Source organism: Triturus cristatus, chromosome 4_2 (assembly GCF_964204655.1).
Source record: "Triturus cristatus chromosome 4_2, aTriCri1.1, whole genome shotgun sequence".
In the NCBI taxonomy this organism is placed as follows: Eukaryota; Metazoa; Chordata; class Amphibia; order Caudata; family Salamandridae; genus Triturus; species Triturus cristatus.
Genome location: NC_140586.1, coordinates 865,897,450 through 865,925,020, shown reverse-complemented (window position 1 = coordinate 865,925,020; position 27,571 = coordinate 865,897,450). Strand labels below are relative to the sequence as shown.

At 47.6% G+C, this 27,571-nt stretch overlaps 1 protein-coding gene and 1 long non-coding RNA gene across 2 annotated transcripts in view; one reads left to right on the top strand and one right to left on the bottom strand.

The window, feature by feature from the left end:
* The window catches only part of AKR1A1 (aldo-keto reductase family 1 member A1), a 1,289,949-nt gene that overhangs the window by 203,571 nt on the left and 1,058,807 nt on the right, over positions 1–27,571 (bottom strand). The gene's annotated exons all lie outside the window — the stretch shown is intronic.
* The window catches only part of LOC146835280 (uncharacterized), a 45,633-nt gene that overhangs the window by 17,684 nt on the left and 378 nt on the right, over positions 1–27,571 (top strand). Inside the window, exon 2 of the long non-coding RNA XR_014960707.1 lies at positions 3,036–3,175. This is a non-coding gene — a long non-coding RNA (uncharacterized LOC146835280). The remainder of the gene's footprint in view (positions 1–3,035; positions 3,176–27,571) is intronic.

Here is a 27,571-nt window from a genome sequence, read left to right as displayed (position 1 = left end):
CCCTCTAGCCCCTAGAATGGTCTTTAGGGCTCCACACGGCCTTAAACGCCCCCTCTACCACTTACTGTCCCTTCCACGACTATCTGCTCCGCTTGGCGCCGTGTCGACGCCGTGAGGCGGCTCCGGATCGATGTCGCTGGGCAGCCTCGGCTCGATGTCGCTGGGCGGCCTCGGCTCGATGTCGCTGGGTGGCCTCGGCTCGATGTCGCTGGGTGGCCTCGGCTCGATGTCACTGGGCGGCCTCGGTTCGATGTTGCTGGGCGGCCTCGGTTCGATGTCGCTGGGCGGCCTCGGTTTGATGTCACTGGGCGGCCTCGGTTCGATGTCGCTGGGCGGCCTCGGTTCGATGTCGCCTTCCGGCGTCGCAGGGTCACGGTCTCCCCGCTTCCGGGTGTCTCCGGAGTGCGATCTCAACTCCCGACCTCCGGCGCGCTTCACCTCAGTTTCCGGCGACTCCGGAGTGCGATCTCCACTCCCGACCTCCGGCGCGCCTCACCTCGACCTCAGGTGACTTCCTACTCGACCTCCGGTGTCTCTCCACGACCTCCGTCGGCGCCCTCTCTCGACCTCTGACGGCTCCGGGTACGACGTCTGCCTTCTGTCAGCGCCGCTTCTCTACCTCAGGCCCCAGGTCTCCAGGCTTCTCGACGTTAGGACTCCAGGAGGACACCGCCAAACAGGTCAGGAGCTTGCTGTTCTTCTTCTTTAAGGCCTGTTCCAAATGTTCAGATCCTTAAGATGGTTCTTACTCCGACCTCCTTCTACTCTGCTCTTCTCTCTTCTCCAGTCAGCTGCCAACTGCCCTTCTGAGATGGCCTCCCAACATTCTAAACTGCCTCACACTATCCCAGGATTCTAGAATGTTCCAGAAGGTTCTAGTTATGTCACAGGTGACAATGGGTGGCCACCATTTTGTGTCTCAGGCCCTCAGACAGAAGTTCCAGGGGTAGGGAAAATGGCTCCCCGACCCTGCATCAACACTAAAAAGTCTGGTGGTTCCCTAAAAGGAAAAATTATAACAGGGTTTGAGGCAGAAGTGGGACAAAATAAATAATGATGAGGAGGGACCACCCAAAGGGCTGACAGGTCTAACAGTGTCTCAATAAATAAATCACTATAACATTTGTTTGAGAAAGAAACTATAAAATCATAACAAAAGGCAAGTTTCTGTAGCCGGGGAGAGGAGTTGGTCTAACGGCTAGGGCGGTCGACCTCGAATCTGGAGAACCAGGTTCAAGTCTCGGCAATGGCGCTGAACGTTCTGTGATTCTAGGCAAACACTCAATCTCCCCGTGCCTGAAAAAAATCAATGTGTCCTTATGTAATGCAACTGGTGCTATGTAAAGCGCTCTGAGACCCGGTTCAGGTCACATGCTCAGCAGCTAATTATATTTACAACTTTTAAGAAACCCTAGGTTTCCGTTTCCACAGATGAAGGTGCTGCCTGCTGGAATGCATCAGTTTCCACAGATCACAATTTAATCAACCGGTGGCCCAGGTGAACCCACATTACTGTGGACAACATTCGATTTCAAGACTATCAGGGCCTTACTATTGGGTGGAACATCTACTAAAGAGATGCTTCACAGCTACAGACCGATTTATTCAAAACATTTTGTGAACAATTTCCTATCTCAGGGTAGAGGGAGGCGGGTCATGATACTGTGGTTGAAATATTAACTTACACAATATCGAATCCGCCCACCCGTAGGACGGGAGAGCAGCTCATCTGGGATCAGCCATGAGGAAAACTTCTCTCACTCATGGACTCGCTCTTCAAGAAGGCTGCACAGGGTGGATCACCCATTACCAATCATAGGGGCATATTATCAAGAAACGGCGTTAAAATTACCGCAGTTTTAACGGCTTAAAACTGCCGCAAAAGCGGCGATAATGGGCTTGATAATATGCCCTTGTGAATTCCCATAGAAGCCCATGTTCTGGTGTCAACATGGACTTCTATTGGAATTCTTTGCGGCATATTATCAAGCCCATTATCGCCGCTTTAGCTGCAGTTTTCTGCAGCTAAAGCGGCGATAATTTTAACGCCATCCTTGATAATATGCCCCATGGTTTCTCAATGGTGCCAATCAATCCCTGGCTAGCAAACAAATAGCCCTGGTCCCATTCGACAGCCTTGGCCAGAGTTTCAGGAGGAAAATGGAAGGTCGCCCCTGATCCTTCGCAACCAGTTTTTTTTCACAATTCATAAAATATTAATTGACAAATCTGCTGACTCAGCATGGCATGATCATGGTTAGGTCACCCTGGCAAATAAAAAACATTTCCGTAAATTCAAAAGGTTCTTAACATTAACCCATTTCTTAAGGTAAGAAAAATCTCCTGCTTGCTTCCCCACCAACTGTGCTCCAGAGATGCACAACTCAATATGAAACATTTTTGTTTTTTTGCTGAGTTTTATATAGCGCAAACTTGACCCAAATCCAATCAGCTATCAGAGCACTTTACATAGCACCAGTTACGTTACATGAGGACATACATTCATTTTTTTTAGGCACGGGAAGATTAAGTGATTTGCCCAGATCACAGGATGTTTTAGCATCATTACCGAGACTCGAACCCAGTTCCCCCAGATCTGAGGTCGAGCGCCCTACCCGTTAGGGCAACTCCTCCACAGTGGACCAAACAGCATAAATCCTTCCAAATGATACAGCAGGTACACGACGGAAAGTTCTATTAACAATACATACTTTCTAATACTTCAGTACACTTGTGTCATTGCTATCCGAGTCCCACGGAATCTATAGGGAGCGAAGACTTGCAGCGGGTAACTGACTGGGAGAGGAAATGAACAGGATCAGGAAAAGGAAAACACCACAGGCTGCATCCATAAAAAAAATAATGGTGTTTTGCATGAAAACGTGGCACAACTATACTACATTATTAATCACACTTCTAAATGAGATACTCATATTGTTTTAAATGTAAAAGCATTATTTAATCGGTTACGGTCATGTGCATAATTAAAATGACTAATTTGCACAAATTATTTGTCACCCAAAATTGCACATCAGAAAAAACTTCAACAACCCATCCGCAGTAGAGCTGAGGAAACATTCCGAGATGTTTCAGTGGCCACATGCAAGAATCCAGGGGCTCGTTCTCATAATGTAAGACGGCACTTGCCTGGAACTAAGCAAGCCCAGTGAAGCAGGTGAGCTCGAATAGAAAAACCTTTACTCAAAATGTGGATTATTTTAAAAAAAAAATGTGGTCAAATAATACATAACCACATTTTAATTATACAATCTTTAAATCAAAGACATGAATGATTATAAGTTTGTCTCACTTTACAAAGGTGATGAAGAAAATCAAGATATTCATTTTGCAGTTCACCGTAAAAGAAATGCACTGGTACACTATACACAACTATACAGACATAACCTACAGCATTTACCGTGCCCGCTGCTGAGGTCACCAAGTCACCAGCAAGTATATTTTTTAGAACGCAACGTTCCCCTACTTTGGTTTCTAGGCGCTTATAAAATAGTTTATTTATGTGTGAACTATTAAATGAAAATAAAGGTTTTTAAATCTTGTCTGAAACAGGTCAGCAAGGATTATTTGTGAGAGCAACAGGTAGTACATTGCAAGCATTGTCTGCAGCCATGGAAAAAGCTGTGCCGCCATAGCTAGTAGTACAAGATTTTTGGAACCTTTAGAAGAAATTGCTGGTCAGATAGCAAATTCCTTGGGAGGGTTGTACCAGCTGAATTTCTTAACCATGAAATCGGGTTACTAGGAAAATCTGATTTATGTGGTATAGTCATGGCCTTAAAGATGCCATGAAATAGAAGCCAATGCAGGCTTATGCTTGCCCCTGTTAATGAATTAAACTACTTGGGGCCACACAGAGAGCAGGCAGTTGCATTCTGAAAAAGCTGTAAACAAGCTAAGAATTTCCTATGGCCCACAGGAAAAATAGAATTGCAAGAATCAACCCTCGATTTAATAACATTCACTGCTTGTATTCTGAGGCTGTACTCTAAAAACAAGAAAACAGGGCATAAAGATTTTAGGTAGAAAACATTGGATTTACAGACGTTAGCAACTTGGGTCTTACAACCAAGATTAGAGTCAATATAAAGACCTAGGTGGTGAAGGGATCTTGCAGGAGGGGGGCACATACAGACAGGTCAGACGTGACCAGTCACCTTGATTTTGAGGGAGGTGAGCAAAAGCTCTGTCTTATTGGGATTCGGTTTTAAGTCAATTTTAGACGTCCACCAGCAGGTGACTGCAAGACTGTCAGCCAAGTAGAAGAGGGAATTCAGTTTCATGCTGGAGAGACACCCCAAAGATGAGTTGAATGTCATCAGCCTACAGAAAAATCCTTGCTACAGTTTGATGTAGGAGTTACACCAGAGGACGCCTATTGAAGCCGAGGGAGACCAGAGCTCTACGGGGCGCCGAACCATAAATCCTTGAGATCCGAAAAGAAAGGGGCTTTAGACATAATTGTTTCCCAACAGTCAGGAATGATACCAACATGACAGGGCAAGACCTTGAATGCCTATCTTGAACAGCATCGTTAACAGAATTACATGGTCTATGGTATTGAATGTTGACGAGAAGTTCTAAGAGGAATAAGACTCTTTGGCCTCTGGCATCCATCATAGCCCAAAGGCCATCCAAGACCAAAACCATGACCCGCTCGGTACTGTGTCCTGGATGAACTTTGCTTGTTGATAATCATGAAGAGCCTTACATTCCCTATGGAACTGCAAACATGCTTTTTGTCAAGTACCTTTGACAAGAAAGGGAAGAGAGAAATAGGCCAAAAATTGCCTGAAGTATTGGGTCCAATGAATGCTTTTCAACGGAGTCCGCACGACTACTTCTTTCCAAGAGGAAGTTATCCAACCCATGTTCAAGGACTGTGAGAAAACTTTGTTAGACTTTGAAAAAGTGCAAACTGATGGAAACGTTTGGTGGGGCGAATATCCAGCGGAGAGCTGACAAGACGGCTTTCTAGGTTCAAGGATATTAGATCAGGTTGTGAAATGTTTGAAAAATGTTCTAACATAGGCTTACCTTTCTTTAAAATGATTAACATTACTTGGACTGCATCATCAAGTCAAGAATAGGAGGGCCAACAAATAGTTTCAGCTTCTAAATAATCCAATTTAGTTTGAATATTTTTACAGGGGAAGCATGTAGAAAGCTGTGCACACAAAGCTGGAGATGGTGGAACATCCAAATTGCAGGCGACTGATTCCTGGAGCTCTTTAATGATTTTGAGCACATTGAGTCATTTGCACTAGTTATCATTTTAGAACAGAGACTGGCCTCCTGGGGCTGTTTTACACAAAAGGCGCATTTTCATTGTTTGCACCAGGCGTACCTTTGAAAAGGTGCGCTCAGTGCAAACAATAAAAATATGCCGTATTATGACAAATGCACTGCACACAGGGCAGACGCGAACTCACACTGCCGCCAGGGCAGCGCATTTAGGTGAATAACTGAGCGGCTGCTTTAAAGCAGCTCCGCATTTTCACAGTGCAGGTGGAAAAACGCCTGCACTTCTTTTAAGGGTATTAGAGATCCCCTTGCAGGCGGGTGCAGTGAGTGAGTGTAACCGTCTGCAAGAGGATGCCTGGGGGGACCATAGGACCCCCTTTACCATCTTCAGAGGGCTGCCATCAGTGGGCGCACTGACAGTACGCCATCTTTTAGGTAGTGCACTGACAGCTTCTTTGCATCTGCGTCTGTAAAAGAGCGCAGAGGCAGAGGGATTCCCTCATTTGCTTGGGGCAGGCCCCATGCAAATGAGGGAACGCCCTCTAAAGATAGCACTGGTGCTTTATGTGCGCCAACGCTATCGATATTACAGAAGGGGCCGCACAAGTGTCTGCGGCACCTTCTGGAATACCAAAGAGCCCCGGGGGCGTGCAAAGTGGGCGCAAACGCCCGTTGCACGCCCGGGCACTTTGTGTAATGGGGCCCCTGGAGCACTTTGCTTTTAATAATGCTTCAGAGTGATAGTATAAGTGACACAAAGTCTCAGTATCTGAAACTACACAGACCACAACCCTTGATACTGTGGATAAGATTTACAGAGATGTGACGCATTGCAACTCAGCAAGACAACTTGCTACGTCACATAGAGAAGGCAGGAATGCCCCATATCTACTAAGATATGGTGCATTGCAGCGCTCTCTCTGCACTGGCGCACACTGCACAGCCTAGCACCGACGTTGACACTGATGCACCATGGTGTAAGGGTGCAGGCGTTGCAGGAAGGATTGTTTATGTGCAGGTAAAAACACCTTCCTGCACAAAAACAGTTCTTAGAGGCTCTTTCCTCTTTTTACGTCGAAAGAGAAAAAAATGAGGTGAAGGAGAATTAAAGCTACTTTTCCTTGTTCCGCCTCCCCTAAGAAGGCTTTCCTTTTTGACACAGGCCCATGCTTACTACTGGTAGTAAATCTGGGAGTGTGCCAAAATCCATGGGTGGATGCGTGGGAACACCATCCATGGAACGCCTTCCCAGGGCAGAGTAAGGCAAGGCAGTGATTTGCGCTACTCCAGATTTACTATGCCACGCAAGGTGTCTCTGGGTGGCACTGTAAATCTCCCTTAAAGCTTGCATTGCCCTTGCAACACACAATGCAACTCTTTGTAAATTTCGTCCTGTGTTCGCATCCTGTTTGATAAGACCCAGTACTATCGATCCTCAATTATAAACAATCTCTAATGAATACAATGAAAGAAATACTGTGCTCATCTTAAGTTTTGCCCATACCTCAAAGTTTAGTTGAATCACTAGAGCATCTTTATAGTGCGGCGTCTTGTACCAGAGGCCTCGGAGTGCTCTACCAACACTGGATGTTCCAAGGTAAAAACTCATGTGCCACTAGAGGTCTCAGAGTAGTCCACCAACTCTGTCTATACCAGGGCTCAGTACCATACACTATCTGAGAGCAGCCAGGTAGCACTGGCTACACCAAGGTACGGTACAACATGAAGTTACTAGATGTTTCAGAGCACCTAGGACTAGATATACCAAGGTTCGGAACCACATATGTTACTAGTGGCCTCGGAAAAGTAGGCCTGCACTGGTTGTGCCAGGGCTCAGGTGGTACTGGCACACCACAGTTCAGTACCACATGCCATTACCAGACATTTCAGAGCACTGCATACTGCACTGGTCCTGATGGCATGTGGTACTAGAGCTCTCAGTGCAGTAAGCCTGCGTTGGCCGCGCCTGCTTCTAGTACCACATGCATAGAAGTCAGACAGGACTGAAAATACCACGGTTTAGTATTGTGTGGATGGAAAATGTCTATCCGCACTAGTGTAACTTTAACCACTGTAGCCTTGTTTTCTTGCTCATGCTGTGCCAAGTAGAGCCTGTCTATGAAATTCCAAGCTTCCCACATCTCAGATCCTGGGATGAGAAAGTGTTAACTAGTTTGCTAGCCAAAAAGCTTACATTCTTGTTACATTTGAAGGCCACCTTCTTCTTTTCTCATTATCTCAAAACCACACCCGTGTACTCACTTTTTTAAATCATTTCATGGAATTCACATTGCAAGTGTGTATCACAAATCCTATATATATGTGTGAAGCTTTTGGTTCAGGCTCTCACTTATTTTACTGTTGCCGGGGGCACCTCCAGTTGACCTATTCGGTGGTTCATAGATAATTAACCTTTCTGAATAAACCCATTCAGACTTCGTTTGTCGTGTACTTAGATTTGCTTTATTAGCTAAAACCAGAAAATGAGCGATTACTCCCAATTTACAATTTTTTCACTGAATGCAGCGCTGCAACGGCAGTTGTGGCATCGCATTGCTTGAAAGGTATGGAACAGGACAGTATCACATCTACTAAGATTTGCAGCTGCTGCCATTTCCTGCACTGGTGCACTTTCTTCCTGCCGTGCATCAAGCACACAACTTTGCACCATAAGGCAGAGGTGTCTGCATGAGTCTAACATAGGTTTTGTGCTGGAAAGGTACTCCAACTTTGCGCCTGCCTCGAGGAAGTGTAATTTTGGCACCAAGGTCTGTCTACAAATGTAAATAAAGAGGTTTTTGCATCAAACATGATGGGTAGTTGCATAGGAATGCTCATGTACCACCCATCGGATGCCCCTTTGACACAAAGTAGTGCTAATCGCCTCTTTGCATTATTTTAGCAATACTTTCTAGTAGGAAACGTGAATAATTTAGCAACACTTTATGCTGATTTATGTCACTTTTGATGACTTTGCACCAATACAAAGTGCTGATAAATCTGGACCCAAGTTTCAAATATTCTACTTTCGGATATTGCCTGAAACGAGGCAGACAAGACTCAGAGGGCTAGGTTTAATAAAAAGTAACACAATGCAGCTCACCAATAAGGGGCATATTTACAAGCCCTATGCGCCACTGGAACGTCACTTTTTGTAACCTTGCGTGACTTTGCATGGTCTTCTAGATATGGAGTAAGGTGATGCAGTGCAAGTCGCTGGCTTGCCTTCCTCTGCGGCAAAGTGGGGTTCTACGGGTGTTCCTATACAACACCCATGGTCTTTGACACTGCCCCAGATTTACAATATCTGTAAACCTGGTACAGGGCCAAAACCTTGCACCTCCCTACAGCAGGCACAAGAAGAAGAAACGTTTACAATTCTCCTCTTTGTGTTCTTTCCGCGCATACTTCTGCAGCACACATAAAATGATGAAAACGCCTCCAATAATTGTGAACTAGCACTGAAAATTAAATTTAGTCCCATGTCTCAATAAGTACTGTCGCTGAACTACTCGCTCTCATAAGTAAAACGTAGACACGAGTTACATTACTCTTGTTAGACTGTAATTATTGGACATCAAAGATGTCCTCCAAAAATTCACAATCCATTATCACTGCCACACACGGTGCAAGTGAAACGTCTATTGTGTAAATACTATTACAACGCATGTTTCACAACATTTCCCCCATCCTTCGGATTTAACCCAATCATACATTTTACCTAAGTATGTTAGGGGGAGCTCTTTCCCACCACAATTTGAAACTTGAAAAAGATTAAAAACACTCAGAAAGTTTTGTCGAACATGAAACATAAAAATTGCATTCGTTTGAGAAAGAAGTGTGATGTAAGTAAACACAAGAATGAATGCAGGAACCTCTTCTGTATAAAGTAGGATCTTTATTTGCAGAGCACAAACAAAGCGTACACCACAACCGCAGACCGGACACCAACTGCCATCAGCTGGAATCCCCACAACAGTAACATGCTAGTACTAAGAACGCTACAAGCGTTCTAGGATCTAAACTGGGAAAGGACATAAAGGAAGGCTTTACACACACTCCAGAAACAGAGTAAGTACAAGCAAGGCTAATATGTAAATAAGTATTTACAACAAAGTGCGCACGAAAGCAGACGCGGACGGCATTGTGGGAAAGCGGATGTGGCGCTCACATCCGGTGAACACTGCATTCTCTCCCTCGGATGAGAACATGGCTGCCTGCTGCGCCGCTGTTAGTCGCGGGGCCGCGCAAGAGTGACCAGAGCGCATCACTGGTGAAAGGGGATGTGTATGACGTGTGCGCCAACACTGCAGCAAGGGAGAGGGCAGGCTGGTGCAATAGAAAAGAGACCAGAGAGATCAAAACAAGCTTGGCAAAGCATTATCAGTTATATGCCAGGCTCGTTGTCGCACTCGCTCTGCTGTGACTGAGGAGGTACTTCCTACCTGTGCGCCGACTTCTAATGTGCGACGCTCCCTGTGTGTCTAATGCTGCGGGTTTCAAATGTAAGGAATATAAACGTTAGTGCGTGCTTCCGTAAATATTGAATTAATTATTCAAAGGGTAAACGTTAATGCCAACCCATGTGCACACAGATCTAGGGGCATATCTGCAACGCGGCGATAGAAAATTATTGCCGCTTTTGCGGCCATTTTCGCGTGAAACCTTGCATTAGCGCACAAATTCCTAACGCCCAGCTTTGCATCTCTAATGAGATGCAAAGTAGGTGTTCCTGACATGACAGGAGAAATGTCGCTAAGCGACATTTCTCCTCTCATCAAGCCCCACGCTATGAAGCATAGCGGCAAGAAAAGTAGCGATAACCCCTGTTATCGCTACTTTCCTTACGCCTGCTTCAGGACTGATTTAGCCATGATATCCTATGGAAGGTGGATATCATGGCTAAGTTTGTGAGTCCCTGTCAGCAAGCTAACGCCACATTGCGTGAGATTATCGCTGGGTTTCCAGCGATAACCTCACGTTAGGCAGTTAGCGTGAGGATTTTTATTGCTTTTGCGATAAGCGTTGCTAATAGCACGCTATCTCAGCGATAAAAATCCACGTTACCCGGCGATAATTATCCTAGCGCTAAATGCGCTTAGCGATAATTATCGCTAAGCGCACTTAGCGCTAGGATAATTATTGCCGGCTAGCGTGGATTTTTATCGCTGAGATAGCGTGCAATTAGCAACGCTTATCTCAAAAGCGATGAAAACCCTAGCGCTAACTGCCAAACGTGAGAAGTTTGGCGACAGCTTGCTGATAGGGCCTCACATACTTAGCCATGATCTCCACCTTACATAGGATATCATGGCTAAATCAGTTTCAAAGCAGGCATAAGGAACGTAGCGATAACAGAGGTTATCGCTACTTTTCTTGTCGCTATGCTGCTTTGCGTGAGGCTTGATAATAGGAGAAATGTCGCTTAGCGACATTTCTCCCGTTATCCTGGGGAGGAACGCCCACTTTGCATCTCATTAGAGATGCAAAGATGGGCGTTAGGAATTCAGACGCTAAGGCAAGGTTTCACGCGATAGCGTGACCTCGCTAATATAGCGATAAAATTATCGCCGCTTTTCGTCCGAAAACGGCCGCAAAACCGGCGATAATTTTATATCGCCGCCTTGTAGATATGCCCCTCTGTCTGGAGAGAGCCGGGCGGGAGGACATCTATTTATAAACGCTTTTCTTGAGATGCTGCAAATCGAAACAGGCTTTCAGGAGACAAGCAGCACAAAGATGCAATACCGCAGGAGGTCGCCAGATGTCCCTATCGAGCCAAGAGTAAAATAAAGCGACAAACTCCATTCCTATATTGTCTATCGAGCCAGGACCGAGATGGTGCAGCACTGCCGGTGGTCGCTAGAGGTCCCTGTGGTGCTTACATCCCACAAGCTCAGTACCACCGGCTGTCACCAGAGGTCCCTGTCATGTCAATTATCGTTACTGCATCCTTGTTATACTGTTAAGGGGACCTGTAGTACCAGCCTGAGGTACTGCAGACGTTTGCATCTAGCTCTGCCTCAGCTCTACAGGGACCTCTAGTAACAGGCTGTGGTACATCAGCTTTTCACATCCAGTGACTTCACAGGGACCTTAAGTAACACAGCAGCCTGTGGTACTACATATACACCCTTTCACACCCAACCACTTTACAGGGACCTCTATGAACAGCTGGTGCTAATGCACCCTTTCCCATCCAGTTACTCTACAGGGACCTCTAGTAACAGCCTGTGGTACTGCACCCTTTCCCATCTAGCACTGCTCCAGCTCTACAGGAACCTCTAGTAATAGATTGTAGTACTGCACACGTGCGCTGATGACCCCAGAGGCATCTACGTTCGCATCCATGTGCTTTCTCTGTACTGGCCACACAATTGGTTGGCTAGCACTAAAGCAGGCACTTTTTCTCCATGGTGCAATATTGCCTGCGTAGCAGGGAGGATAGTATTTGAGCAGTAAGGGGCACCTTCCTGCACAAAAACAATCACTGATGGTGTTTCCCTCCTTCTTTGTGTGCTGCATAATGCAGTACACATAGAAAGAGCAAATAACGAGGAGAATTAAAGGTATTTCTCAATATTGCGCCACATTAACCGCTCTCCTGGGGAGGTGTTAGAATCTGACGCATTTGCAGGTTTATGAAACTCTGGGAATGCTTCAGAATCCACGGGTGTTGCGTTGGAAAGCCCACAGCAACACCCATGGAACAGAGTAATGCATGAAAGGGGGCCATATTTTCAAGGCCATGAAAAGCCACGCAGGGTGTCTTTGTGTGGCTGTGCAATCTACAGTGCACACATAGAAGACCCTTCCTGCACAAAAATGATAATTCCAGAAACACAGGCATCCTTGCAAAAAGGATGCCTGTGTTGGAGCTAAGCAGCCAAATGTGCGCCAGCGTAGAGGAAAGCACAGGGATGCATCGTATTGCGATAAATACGACACATCCTTGCACTTTCCTAATGATGCAGCAGGCGAAGCATGATGGCTTGCCGCGCCGCATCATTTTCTAGTAAATATATCCTAACATTTCAAGATGACTGTCCACATCTAACGATTCTTCTAATGATGGCACAATTCTACAGCAACTAGCAAAAAACAAACACTATAGCAGCAGGCGGCAGCAGCAGACAGAAGGTGGCGGGGAGAAAGAGAGAAAAAACAACACAGAGGCAGGGGGAGAGATAACAGTGATTGGGGAGCTGAAGAAAACCCAGAAGGTAATGAATGGGGAGAAATGGAGAAAGAGAGAAAAAATAAACCTCCTAGAAAGACGTTGGGGCATATTATCAAGAAACGCCGTTAAAATTATCGCCGCTTTAGCAGCAGAAAACTGCCACTAAAGCGGCGATAATGGGCTTGATATTATGCCCTTGAGAATTCCCATAGAAGCTCATGTTCTGGTGTCAACATGGGCTTCTATTGGAATTCTCTGTGGCATATTATAAGCGGCAGTTTTCGGCCGCTAAAGCGGCGATAATTTTAACGCCGTGCTTGATAATATGCCCCATTGGGTTCACTGGTCCCTAAAACCTTTCATTGCAAACATCAGTGATGGTTTTACAAAATACAATTTGCTGGGTATCTCCACAAAGAAATCCTTAAATATACCACCCACTATATGTTCATTGGAATGATTTTCAGCAATTCAGGATACTTCATAAGGACCACAAACGCCCTCCAAAAAAGCACTCTCTGCACAATATGAAAAAAAAATACAAAATGCAAAAAAAGAAAAACATCCACAAGACTTTAACACATTCTGACTACATTAAGCGTTTTCTCGCACAAGGCTGTAAAGTCTGTGGATGGACAGAACACTAAGATACATCCTAGTGGGGACAACACCCACAGGGATGATGCAGGGCAGCATCAATCAATTTTCCCTTGAAAAGACATTTTGCACCGAAAAGGTAAAATTCTTGCTCAGCAAAACCCTGTTACTATATTCAGAGGTTGTTGCTGGATGTGAACAGTACAACATAGCCCTAACCCATGGAAACTCAGATCTAGTGACGTAACAGGACCCAGGTGGCATGTGTTGCAGGGCTTTTGCATGATAACAATATTGTTAAATGTAAGATGGGCCTGATCACATGTGAACAGGACTACATGTAACACTAAGGGACGTGTATAAGAGGCGTAGGGTCTAGAAAAGAGGACTTCTGAAATGTATTGTGGACTCGACAGTCATACTCTCTGATCAGGAACTCCATGTTATTCGACATAGTTCACATTACCATGACCGAAAAGGAAGACTTTCCCCTTCTCTGGTGCACAAGTTGTAATAATGTGTTGTATGAACTTCAGTATCTTCTGTTTGCTTCTGCATACGAGAACTGTTTGCACACATTTGTAGCAAAACAAGAACCAGGCACAAGTTACCACCCCCCATCGTCGCCCTATAAGACATCATTAGTGATAAAAGTAATCAAGGTACCGGTGCCAATTGCTAAGGTAAAATGCTGAAGGGCTGAAATCCACCTGCTGACCCGATGACCCCATAAGGTATGTGAAACTTGGGGAAGTATTCAAGGCTTAGCATAAATTGGGATTTAGTGGAATAATACAGCCATATAGTTAAATGGGTAAGTAGTATATTAGACAATGTAGACAGGCAATCCACCAACAAGTTAGGGATGTGTGATGAAATATGATCAGTGTCTAATGAATACGTAATTCGTTATTTATTATAATTACCACCATTCTGGTATGCGTGATATGTGGGTTCACTGATTTTGGGGAACAAAGGCGAATGTCCATTCTATGAGCACCTGCAGATAAAAGGTTCTCTGATGGTTTGTCTGACTCCTAACACCCTTTGTCTAACAGGGCATAACTCCGGAGACGCCTGCCGCTTCTTTTCTCTGAAAAGGATATATTTCTTTAAGGAGCTTGGGGGCATATTATCAAACACGGCATTAACATTATCGCCGCTTTCTGCCGCTAAAGCGGCGATAATGAGCTTGATAATATGCCGCAGAGAATTCCAATAGAAGCCCATGTTGGCACCAGAACATGGGCTTCTATCGGAATTCTCAAGGGCATATTATCAAGCCCATTATCGCCGCTTTAGCAGCAGTTTTCTGCCGCTAAAGCGGCGATAATGTTAACGCCGTTTCTTGATAATATGCCCCTAAGAGATTCTACTGGGTTTGACCCCAATATTATTGGGGTAAACATAAAATTACGGTTATGCGAGAAATCCAAGTGCCAAATGAAAGCAGACTCAACAATGGTTTGTAAATAGGGTTTCGAGTAACGTTTTACCCTTCACGCAGTGCAGAGCTGCAGATTGTCACACAACACTGCAGTGCGCACATTTGAGTAAATCTGTGTTAAAGTGAATGAGCATCATGTTTAAAAAGTATACTATACCAAAATCCTCTTGGGGCTTATTTACAAGCCCCTTGTGCCACTTTTGCGTCACTTTTCCCATGTTGAAAATGACGCAAAAGTGGCGCAAGGGGCTTGTAAATAAGCCCCCTTGTGTCCTTGAGTTTAGTGAGGATTTTTATCTGATTTCCCGAAATTGAACTCTGTGGGACAGAAAACTCCATCTATCTTATTGTTGTGATCCCTGCGTAACCAGGTATTTGCGCAGGGGCCACAATTTAAGAGGACACATGTAATAAGAGACTTAGGGGCATATCAGCAAGCAAGCGTTAAAAAATTATCGCCGCTTTTGCGTCCGTCTTTAGACGAAAAGCAGCGATAATTTTATCGCCTTATCTGCAAGGTCACGCTATCGCGTGAAACCTTGCCTTATCTCTATTTCCCTTAACGCTGAGATGCAAAGTGGGCGTTCCTCCCCAGGATAACGGGAGAAATGTCGCTAAGCAACATTTCTCCTATTATCAAGTCTCACGCAAAGCAGCATAGCGACAGGAAAAGTAGCGATAACCTCTGTTATCACTACTTTCCTTACGCCTGCTTTGAAACTGACTTAGCCATGATATCCTATGGAAGGTGGATATCATGGCTAAGTATGTGAGGCCCTATCAGCAAGCTAACGCCAAACTTCGTGGGATTATCGCTGGGTTTCCAGCGATAATCACAAGTTTGGCAGTTAGCGCTAGGATTTTTATCGCTTTTGAGATAAGCATTGCTAATAGCACGCTATCTCAGCGATAAAAATCCACGCTAGCCGGCGATAATTATAATAGCGCTAAGTGCGCTTAGCGATAATTATCGCTGGTTGTTGCTGATATGCCCCTTAGCAGCGTGTAAGGACATAAGGCACCTAGATGTCCAGGTCATGTAAGAAGGCTTGACACTTCTGCATCGCTAAACCTTTCTATAGAATGTATACACTATGAAGAAATAAACCGGAGGTCTCTTTATTCCTGGTTTGTTTATTTCTTTCAGTGTTAATGTATATATGTATGCATAGTACTGTCTCAACAATATTCCAAATTCAAAACCAAATATAAACAACAAAGTTGATTCAATACTTGAACATCCTCAAGTACTACCCGGATGCAGTACCACTGCTCGTCGCTAGAGGACCGCGAGCAGCCAGGCAACCAACAGTAAGGATCCGTTATAAAACATTCTCGGATCCCCTACTTCAGCTGTAAAAGTATATAAATAAAGTGAACTTCTATCTCTCAACTAATGCTTTCTGTTTACATGGTGTCTGTTGGAAACCGGGCAACCGGGTTAGCAGTCACCAGGTTCCCAGCACAATGGTAGCTTGGCTCGAGCGGTTGGGGTCAGGCACCGTGTTAAGCGTACATCACACCCTCACAATAACCATGCGTTCATCCATTCCGAAAATGACACTACACCGTAAAAATTATGGAAGACAATTATGCATGCGTTTATCTTATTTTCTCTTAGTTGCAGGATTCAAATCATAAATACAATACAATAGAATTTTCCTTTAAAAGAGCAGGTCAAATAAATAATATGACTTTAAAGTTTCAATCAATAGGTTCAGGTCCCAATTAAGCAAGGAATAAATAGAGGTGCAATAAATACAGTTGGCAAATAAATATCATCAGTCAATAAATACAGTGCAGGAATAAATTAGTAAAAGACAATAAATAAAGCACCTTCAATAATTTAGGTAAAACAATCAATGACAATTACAAATCAGATCACTTTCATGAGGTAATTCGGTTTTACTATGCCCATATACAGCTTGTGGTCATTTGGGTGGCCTGGGGGTGTCCCACTTAGATTGGTCAAGGCTGGGGCCTAAGCTGAGGAAGAACAAGGGTAACCTAAAGATCTGGCTCTCCAAACTACACAATCCCTCACAGAGGTCACTGTACCAGTCTCAGTTCACCCCTGGCACTCCCAGGCTGGTCCTAACACCCCTCTAGCCCCTAGAATGGTCTTTAGGGCTCCACAGGGCCTTAAACGCCCCCTCTACCACTTACTGTCCCTTCCACGACTATCTGCTCCGCTTGGCGCCGTGTCGATGCCGAGAGGCGGCTCCGGATCGATGTCGCTGGGCAGCCTCGGCAAGGTGTCGCTAGGCGGCCTCGGCACGATGTCGCAGGGCGGCCTCGGCTCGATGTCGCTGGGTGGCCTCGGCTCGATGTCGCTGGGTGGCCTCGGCTCGATGTCGCTGGGCGGCCTCGGTTCGATGTCGCTGGGCGGCCTCGGTTCGATGTCGCTGGGCGGCCTCGGTTCGATGTCACTGGGCGGCCTCGGTTCGATGCCGCTGGGCAGCCTCGGTTCGATGTCACCTTCCGGCGTCGCAGGGTCACGGTCTCCCCGCTTCCGGGTGTCTCCGGAGTGCGATCTCCACTCCCGACCTCCGGCGCGCTTCACCTCAGTTTCCGGCGACTCCGGAGTGCGATCTCCACTCCCGACCTCCGGCGCGCCTCACCTCGACCTCAGGTGACTCCCTACTCGACCTCCGGTGTCTCTCCACGACCTCCGTCGGCGCCCTCTCTCGACCTCTGACTGCTCCGGGTACGACGTCTGCCTTCTGTCAGCGCCGCTTCTCTACCTCAGGCCCTAGGTCTCTAGGCTTCTCGACGTCAGGACTCCAGGAGGACACCGCCAAACAGGTCAGGAGCTTGCTGTTCTTCTTCTTTAAGGCCTGTTCCAAATGTTCAGATCCTTAAGATGGTTCTTCTGGACTTGGTCCCACACAGGGCTTTAGGCTGGGCTTGGTCAGTAGGGACTAGCATCAAGGGTGGGTTTCTGGACCCCACTCCAAGCACTGGTTTCCACCCCTGCTGCCTTACTCCGACATCCTTCTACTCTGCTCTTCTCTCTTCTCCAGTCAGCTCCCAACTGCCCTTCTGAGATGGCCTCCCAACATTCTAAACTGCCTCACACTATCCCAGGATTCTAGAATGTTCCAGAAGGTTCTAGTTATGTCACAGGTGGCAATGGGTGGCCACCATTTTGTGTCTCAGGCCCTCAGACAGAAGTTCCAGGGGTAGGGAAAATGGCTCCCCGACCCTGCATCAACACTAAAAAGTCTGGTGGTTCCCAAAAAGGAAAACTTATAACAGGGTTTGAGGCAGAAGTGGGACAAAATAAATAATGATGAGGAGGGACCACTCAAAGGGCTGACAGGTCTAACACGCGTCCCCCCCAGCTGAAAGTGGGGAGAGCTACCCAACCCCTTGGGAGTTCTCATCACTAAGGCGGAAATACCTTGAGAGACCGTCTGCATTGGCGTGGTCCACTCCAGGCCGATGTTCCACCTGAAAGTCCATTCCCTGTAGGGAGATAGACCACCTTAGCAACTTGGGATTCTCCCCCTTCATCTGCATCAGCCACCGAAGGGGTCTGTGGTCGGTCTGAACTAGGAAGTGCGAGCCAAACAGGTATGGCCGCAACTTCTTCAGAGCCCATACCACTGCAAAGGCTTCACGCTCTATTGCACTCCACTTCTGTTCCCTGGGAAGTAGTCTCCGGGATAGGAAGACCACGGGTTGATCCAGACCCTCTTCATTGAGTTGCGATAACACTGCCCCAATGCCATGTTCCGATGCATCCGTCTGGACAATGAACTCCTTGGAAAAGTCTGGGGCCTTAAGACCGGGGCCTCGCACATGGCTTGCTTCAGTTTCACAAAGGCCTGCTGACAAGCCTCCGTCCAGACTACCCGTCGAGGTTGTTTCTTGGACGTAAGCACCGTGAGGGGGGCCACAATGGTACCATACCCCTTCACGAAGCGGCGGTAATATCCGGTGAGGCCCAGAAAAGCTCGGACCTCAGTCTGAGTCTTGTGGGGTACCCAGGCCATGATGGCCTCGATTTTCGCCTGGAGGGGTTGCACCGCTCCCCTACCCACCAAGTGTCCAAGGTACACTACCGACCCCTGCCCGATCTGGCACTTACTGGCCTTAATCGTTAATCCAGCTTGCTTCAGGGCCTGGAGAACAGCTTGCAGGTGACGCAAGTGATCCTCCCAGCTGTTACTGAAGACGGCAATGTCGTCCAGATAAGCAGCAGAGAAGCTCTCCATTCCTGTGAGGATCTGGTTCACCAGACGCTGAAACGTGGCAGGTGCGTTCTTGAGCCCAAAGGGCATCACACAGAACTGGTAGTGGCCCTTGGGCGTGGAGAAGGCTGACCTTTCCTTAGCTCCATCAGTCAGGGAGATCTGCCAGTACCCGGAAGTAAGGTCAAAGGTACTCAGATATTGGGCAGCTCCCAGCCGCTCAATCAGTTCATCCGCCCTCGGAATCGGATGAGCATCAGTCTTGGTTACTGAGTTCAGTCCCCGGTAGTCCACACAGAACCTCAGTTCCGGTTGGGCGCCCGGTGGTACAGCTTTTGGTACTTATATCACCGGACTGGACCAGGGGCTGCTGGAAGGTTCAATTACTCCTAGCTCCAGCATCTTAGTGACTTCACTGTGAATGCTGGCCTTCACCTTGTCTGTCATCCGGTAGATCTTTGACTTCACAGGTGGGCTGTCTCCTGTGTCCACGTCATGGACGCACAGGTGAGTCCTACCCGGAACAAGGGAGAACAACGAAGAGTACTGCCCCAGGACCTGGCGGCAGTCCTCCTGCTGTTCAGGAGTTAGGGATGGGGAGAGAATCACTCCCTCCACCGACCCATCCTTCTCTTGAGACGCAAATAAGTCGGGGAGAGGCTCGCTTTCCACGTCCTCTGCTCCGTCAGTCACCATCATCAATAGGACTTCGGGCCTCTCATGGTGGGGTTTGAGGCGGTTGGCATGCAGCACCCGTAGGGGCTGGCGAGGGGTCTTAAGATCCACCAAATAGGTAGACTTACCCTTCTTCTCCAACACCTCAAAGGGTCCTGACCAGCGATCCTGGAGGGCGCTAAGCTCTCCGGGTTCGATCACCCACACCTTCTGGCCAGGCTCCAACTCCACCGGATGAGCATTGTGGTCGTACCACGCCTTCATCACTGCTTGGCTGGCTTCCAAGTTGTCAGAAGCTTGCTTCCACAACTTAGCCATTTGGCTCCGGAAGGCCAGCATGTAGCTCACCACATCCTGGGGAAGCTTTCTGGGAGTTCTTTCCCATCCGTCTTTCACCAGGCTGAGAGGTCCACGCACAGGGTGCCCATACAAAAGCTCGAAGGGGCTGAAGCCCACTCCCTTCTGTGGCACTTCCCTGTAAGAAAACAATAGACAGGGTAGGAGGACGTCCCATTTCCTCCGCAGGCTTTCAGGCAGACTTCTGATCATGCCTTTCAAGGTTTTATTGAACCTCTCTACCAGACCATTGGTCTGGGGATGGTAAGGAGTGGTGAACCGGTAGGTCACTTCACACTCCTTCCACATGGCCCGCATGTATGCTGACATGAAGTTGGTCCCCCTGTCGGACACAACTTCCTTGGGAAAACCCACTCGGGTAAAGATTCCCATCAGGGCCCTAGCCACAACAGGTGCAGTAATGGTTCTCAGAGGTATAGCCTCTGGGTACCGTGTGGCATGATCCACCAGAACCAGGATAAACCTGTGACCAGCTGTAGTAGGCGGATCTAACGGACCCACAATGTCAATGCCCACCCTTTCAAAGGGGGTGCTAATGACAGGAAGTGGTTCCAGGGGAGCTTTCAGTTTCACCCCTGTTTTCCCACTGGCTTGACAAGACACACATGTCCGGCAGTAGGTGTCGGACGACACTTTCATTTGAGGCCAATAAAAGTGTGGGACAAGCCGGGCAAAGGTCTTGTCTTGCCCCAGGTGTCCTGCCAAAGGGATCTCATGAGCCAATTCCAGGAGAAAGGCTCGATAACGTTGAGGGACAACCAAGGCCCGTGACGATCCGTGCATGGGTGCCTTGGGTTCACTGTAGAGGAGGCCATCCTCCCAGTAAATGTGGTAGTTCCCCTCAACGTTCCCTGCTGCCTGGGCTTCGGCCTGTCACCTCAGTCCCTCAAGGGTAGGACACTCCCTCTGGCCCTTGCAGAATTCCTCCCTGGTCGGCCCTCCCTCCACGTGCCACTCGGCCGGGATGGGTAGGTTCTCCAGTTCGGTAACATCCCCCTCCGCGGACTCCTGGTCCACCACCTCCGGTGGCCTATCCGTCACACGGGGCGCGGATGCCGAGGCAGGCTCCTCCTGTCCTCGGTTCTTCCCTTGGTCGGCAGCCGGCTGTGCCTTTGTTCCAGGCTCCAGCCTAAACGAACTCCCCCTCCGGGTAGTCGCAGACCCTGTGCTGACACAGGCCCAGTCAGGTGTACCCAGCATCTCAGTATGAGTCCGGTATTCCACCTCCTTCCAAGCATTATGCTCCATGTCATTCCCCAGCAGACAATCGACTGGCACGGCAGGGCTTACGGCAACTCGAAGTAAACCTGCAACCCCTTCCCATTCAAATCGAACCTCGGCCACCGGGTAGTGGCCCATTCTGCCGTCAGCCATCGCGGCAGGGTGGAGTACATTGGGAATCACCTGCTCTGGAGACACCAGTTGGCTACGTACCATAGTCATACTGGCTCCTGTGTCTCTCAGAGCTTCCCCTCTTTGGCCGTTGATGGTGACCCACTGCCCATACTTTGTGGTATTTGCGGGCACCTGGATCTTAGGAACCATCTCCCGTTCGCCCAGGGACACTAAAGTGACACCCGCCCACTCCCTTCCCTTATCTAAAGGCATCTCCTCCCCGAGCACTACACTAGCTACTCCAGGGGTCTTTCCTCCGATGGGAGCGGGTGGTCTTTTCGGGCACTTCACATCTCCCTTATAGTGTCCGACACCACCGCACTCGAAGCAATGGACAACCCTTGGCTGCTGTGTCTCTCAGAGCTTCCCCTCTTTGGCCGTTGATGGTGACCCACTGCCCATACTTTGTGGTATTTGCGGGCACCTGGATCTTAGGAACCATCTCCCGTTCTCCCAGGGACACTAAAGTGACACCCGCCCACTCCCTTCCCTTATCTAAAGGCATCTCCTCCCCGAGCACTACACTAGCTACTCCGGGGGTCTTTCCTCCGATGGGAGGGGGTGGTCTTTTCGGGCACTTCACATCTCCCTTATAGTGTCCGACACCACCACACTCGAAGCAATGGACAACCCTTGGCTGCTGACTCTGGCCAGGATTAGGGTTTCTAGGTGGGTTAGCCCTAGGGGTGAATCCTGTTCCCTTCCCTTGGAAACTATTTTGGGGGCCTTTAGAGAACTCCGTTTTCTTTTCCCCTCCCTCTTTCTTCTGGGGGGCGCCCTGTCCAGTCTTTTGAGAGTCCCCTCCAGTCCCCCTTGTGGACACCCGGGTACTAGCCCAAATGTCCGCCTCCTCAGCAAGCTTCCGGGGATTGGTCAGCTGCGTCAACACCAGGTGTTGACGCAGTTCGGGGAAACATTTTTCGAGCAGGTGTTCCTTCAACATCAAATCAAACAACCCCTCGTAGTCCCTCACCTCGCTGCCCTGTATCCAACCCTCTAATGCCTTCTTTGCATAGTCCAGGAAATCCACCCAATTCTGTGTGCCCAGTTTGTGGCTACCCCGGAACTTCTGTCTGTACTTCTCGGGTGTTAGTCCAAACTTCCTTACGAGCGCCACTTTCATGGTGGGGTAGTGGGTCTGCTCCAGGGCCAATAATGTATCCCTGCCAGCTGGAGGCATGTATTTATACAATCCCCCTCCCCAATATTTCTCTGGCACCCCATGGGCTTTTAAAGAGACCTCATAGGCCGCTAGCCACTTGGCGATGTCATCTCCCGCACTATAGCTAGCTACTATGTCTTTTGGCAGATAGGGTTTGGGTTCCCTGGTGATTTCTCTGTCTTCGCTGCCACCATTAGGAACAGTGTGTGCCCCGACCCGTAGGATCTGGAGATCTATCTCCCTGAGCCTCAACTCATGAGCCATCCTCTGTTCCTCCTTTTCTTTCTCCAGCTTCGCCAACTCCCATGTGAGCTGTCTTTTCTCCCTCCGGTCAGTTAATTCTGCTTCTGATAAGCCACCACTAGAGACACTGCTGTCCTTCCTTGAAAGTGTTCTGGGCCCCGCTAGTAGGTTCCCCACCTCAGGTTGGTACAAACCAGCCCCCTCGCGGTCAGTCTCTCCATCCCTGTCCTCCTCCTCAGCCTTACTTTCTCGTCGTGCCTCCCCCCAAGCCCTCAAGCTGGTTTGGAGCTCACCCTTCTTTGCACCTTTGGGACAATACACCCCCTCTCGCTGACAAAACTCCCTGAGTTGGGCCACAGTGTAAGTTTCCACATCCTCCAACACAAACTCCATTTTGCCCACTCAGGATTGAAGACAGGTGCTTACAGAAGCTATGCAGGGGGGTACCTTTTGTAATACCTCCTCCCACCACCAGAAGTAAATTTGGAAAAAACAAAACTCAAAATCAGGAAGTCCGCTTGGAGAAAACTCCCGGTGTAGGCCTATGGACTACCCAAAGTTATTGTCGAGTAGACGCAAGCACAGCTCTATCCCACTGCTGAACACCAATTTTATGTTGGAAACCGGGCAACCGGGTTAGCAGTCACCTGGTTCCCAGCACAATGGTAGCTTGGCTCGAGCGGTTGGGGTCAGGCACCGTGTTAAGCGTACGTCACACCCTCACAATAACCATGCGTTCATCCATTCCAAAAATGACACTACACCGTAAAAATTATGGAAGACAATTATGCATGCCTTTATCTTATTTTCTCTTAGTTGCAGGATTCAAATCATAAATACAATACAATAGAATTTTCCTTTAAAAGAGCAGGTCAAATAAATAATACGACTTTAAAGTTTCAATCAATAGGTTCAGGTCCCAATTAAGCAAGGAATAAATAGAGGTGCAATAAATACAGTTGGCAAATAAATATCATCAGTCAATAAATACAGTGCAGGAATAAATTAGTAAAAGACAATAAATAAAGTACCTTCAATAATTTAGGTAAAACAATCAATGACAATTACAAATCAGATCACTTTCATGAGGTAATTTGGTTTTACTATGCCCATATACAGCTTGTGGTCATTTGGGTGGCCTGGGGGTGTCCCACTTAGATTGGTCAAGGCTGGGGCCTAAGCTGAGGTAGAACAAGGGTAACCTTGCTCTACCTACCTACCAAGGTTACCTAAGGGTAACCTTGGCTCTCCAAACTACACAATCCCTCACAGAGGTCACTGTATCAGTCTCAGTTCACCCCTGGCACTCCCAGGCTGGTCCTAACACCCCTCTAGCCCCTAGAATGGTCTTTAGGGCTCCACAGGGCCTTAAACGCCCCCTCTACCACTTACTGTCCCTTCCACGACTATCTGCTCCGCTTGGCGCCGTGTCGATGCCGTGAGGCGGCTCCGGATCGATGTCGCTGGGCAGCCTCGGCTCGGTGTCGCTAGGCGGCCTCGGCTCGATGTCGCTGGGCGGCCTCGGCTCGATGTCGCTGGGTGGCCTCGGCTCGATGTCGCTGGGTGGCCTCGGCTCGATGTCGCTGGGCGGCCTCGGTTCGATGTCGCTGGGCGGCCTCGGTTCGATGTCGCTGGGCGGCCTCAGGGAACAACCTTTACAACGCAACTTTTACAACGCACTACATTTACAACGCATTTTTTACAACGCAAAATCCATTACAACGCATGACATTACAACGCATGACACTACAACGCATTTTTAAAAACTACCTTTACAACACATTCCATTACAACGCATACTACCATTACAACGCATACCATTACAACGCATAATATTACACTACACTATCCAACACTTACCCTACTGTTGCACCCCCTGGAGTTAGAATAGTAATTTTTACCCCTATACTATCCAACACTTACCCTACTGTTGCACCCCCTGGAGTTAGAATAGTAATTTTTACCCCTATACTATCCAACACTTACTCTACTGTTGCACCCCCTGGAGTTAGAATAGTAATTTTTACCCCTATACTATCCAACACTTACCCTACTGTTGCACCCCCTGGAGTTAGAATAGTAATTTTTACCCCTATACTATCCAACACTTACCCTACTGTTGCACCCCCTGGAGTTAGAATAGTAATTTTTACCCCTATACTATCCAACACTTACCCTACTGTTGCACCCCCTGGAGTTAGAATAGTAATGTTTACCCCTATACTATCCAACACTTACCCTACTGTTGCACCCCCTGGAGTTAGAATAGTAATTTTTACCCCTATACTATCCAACACTTACCCTACTGTTGCACCCCGTGGAGTTAGAATAGTACTTTTTACCCCTATACTATCCAACACTTACCCTACTGTTGCACCCCCTGGAGTTACAATAGTAATTTTTACCCCTATACTATCTAATACTTACCTTAAATGCAATTTAATATTATGCGTTGTAATGGTATGCGTTGTAATGGTAGTATGCGTTGTAATGGAAATGCGTTGTAAAGGTAGTTTTTAAAAATGCGTTGTAGTGTCATGCGTTTTAATGTCATGCGTTGTAATGGATTTTGCGTTGTAAAAAATGCGTTGTAAGTGCATGCGTTGTAAAAGTGTGCGTTGTAACAACATACATCCGGCGGCCTCGGTTCGATGTCGCTGGGCGGCCTCGGTTCGATGTCACTGGACGGCCTCGGTTCGATGTCGCCTTCCGGCGTCGCAGGGTCACGGTCTCCCCGCTTCCAGGTGTCTCCGGAGTGCGATCTCCACTCCCGACCTCCGGCGCGCTTCACCTCAGTTTCCGGCGACTCCGGAGTGCGATCTCCACTCCCGACCTCCGGCGTGCCTAACCTCGACCTCAGGTGACTCCCTACTCGACCTCCGGTATCTCTCCACGACCTCCGTCGGCGCCCTCTCTCGACCTCTGACGGCTCTGGGTACGACGTCTGCCTTCTGTCAGCGCCGCTTCTCTACCTCAGGCCCCAGGTCTCCAGGCTTCTCGACGTCAGGACTCCAGGAGGACATCGCCAAACAGGTCAGGAGCTTGCTGTTCTTCTTCTTTAAGGCCTGTTCCAAATGTTCAGATCCTTAAGATGGTTCTTACTCCGACCTCCTTCTACTCTGCTCTTCTCTCTTCTCCAGTCAGCTGCCAACTGCCCTTCTGAGATGGCCTCCCAACATTCTAAACTGCCTCACACTATCCCAGGATTCTAGAATGTTCCAGAAGGTTCTAGTTATGTCACAGGTGACAATGGGTGGCCACCATTTTGTGTCTCAGGCCCTCAGACAGAAGTTCCAGGGGTAGGGAAAATGGCTCCGCGACCCTGCATCAACACTAAAAAGTCTGGTGGTTCCCAAAAAGGAAAAATTATAACAGGGTTTGAGGCAGAAGTGGGACAAAATAAATAATGATGAGGAGGGACCACCCAAAGGGCTGACAGGTCTAACAGTGTCTCAATAAATAAATCACTATAACATTTGTTTGAGAAAGAAACTATAAAATCATAACAAACGGCAAGTTTCTGTAGCCGGGGAGAGGAGTTGGTCTAACGGCTAGGGCGGTCGACCTCGAATCTGGAGAACCAGGTTCGAGTCTCGGCAATGACGCTGAACGTTCTGTGATTCTAGGCAAACACTCAATCTCCCCGTGCCTGAAAAAATCAATGTGTCCTTATGTAATGCAACTGGTGCTATGTAAAGCGCTCTGAGACCCGGTACAGGTCACATGCTCAGTAGCTAATTATATTTACAACTTTTAAGAAACCCTAGGTTTCCGTTTCCACAGATGAAGGTGCTGCCTGCTGGAATGCATCAGTTTCCAGAGATCACAATTTAATCAACCGGTGGCCCAGGTGAACCCACATTACTGTGGACAACATTCGATTTCAAGACTATCAGGGCCTTACTATTGGGTGGAACATCTACTAAAGAGATGCTTCACAGCTACAGACCGATTTATTCAAAACATTTTGTGAACAATTTCCTATCTCAGGGTAGAGGGAGGCGGGTCATGATACTGTGGTTGAAATATTAACTTACACAATATCGAATCCGCCCACCCGTAGGACGGGAGAGCAGCTCATCTGGGATCAGCCATGAGGAAAACTTCTCTCACTCATGGACTCGCTCTTCAAGAAGGCTGCACAGGGTGGATCACCCATTACCAATCATAGGGGCATATTATCAAGAAACGGCGTTAAAATTACCGCAGTTTTAACGGCTTAAAACTGCCGCAAAAGCGGCGATAATGGGCTTGATAATATGCCCTTGTGAATTCCCATAGAAGCCCATGTTCTGGTGTCAACATGGACTTCTATTGGAATTCTTTGCGGCATATTATCAAGCCCATTATCGCCGCTTTAGCTGCAGTTTTCTGCAGCTAAAGCGGCGATAATTTTAACGCCATCCTTGATAATATGCCCCATGGTTTCTCAATGGTGCCAATCAATCCCTGGCTAGCAAACAAATAGCCCTGGTCCCATTCGACAGCCTTGGCCAGAGTTTCAGGAGGAAAATGGAAGGTCGCCCCTGATCCTTCGCAACCAGTTTTTTTTCACAATTCATAAAATATTAATTGACAAATCTGCTGACTCAGCATGGCATGATCATGGTTAGGTCACCCTGGCAAACAAAAAACATTTCCGTAAATTCGAAAGGTTCTTAACATTAACCCATTTCTTAAGGTAAGAAAAATCTCCTGCTTGCTTCCCCACCAACTGTGCTCCAGAGATGCACAACTCAATATGAAACATTTTTGTTTTTTTGCTGAGTTTTATATAGCGCAAACTTGACCCAAATCCAATCAGCTATCAGAGCACTTTACATAGCACCAGTTACGTTACATGAGGACATACATTCATTTTTTTTAGGCACGGGAAGATTAAGTGATTTGCCCAGATCACAGGATGTTTTAGCATCATTACCGAGACTCGAACCCAGTTCCCCCAGATCTGAGGTCGAGCGCCCTACCCGTTAGGGCAACTCCTCCACAGTGGACCAAACAGCATAAATCCTTCCAAATGATACAGCAGGTACACGACGGAAAGTTCTATTAACAAT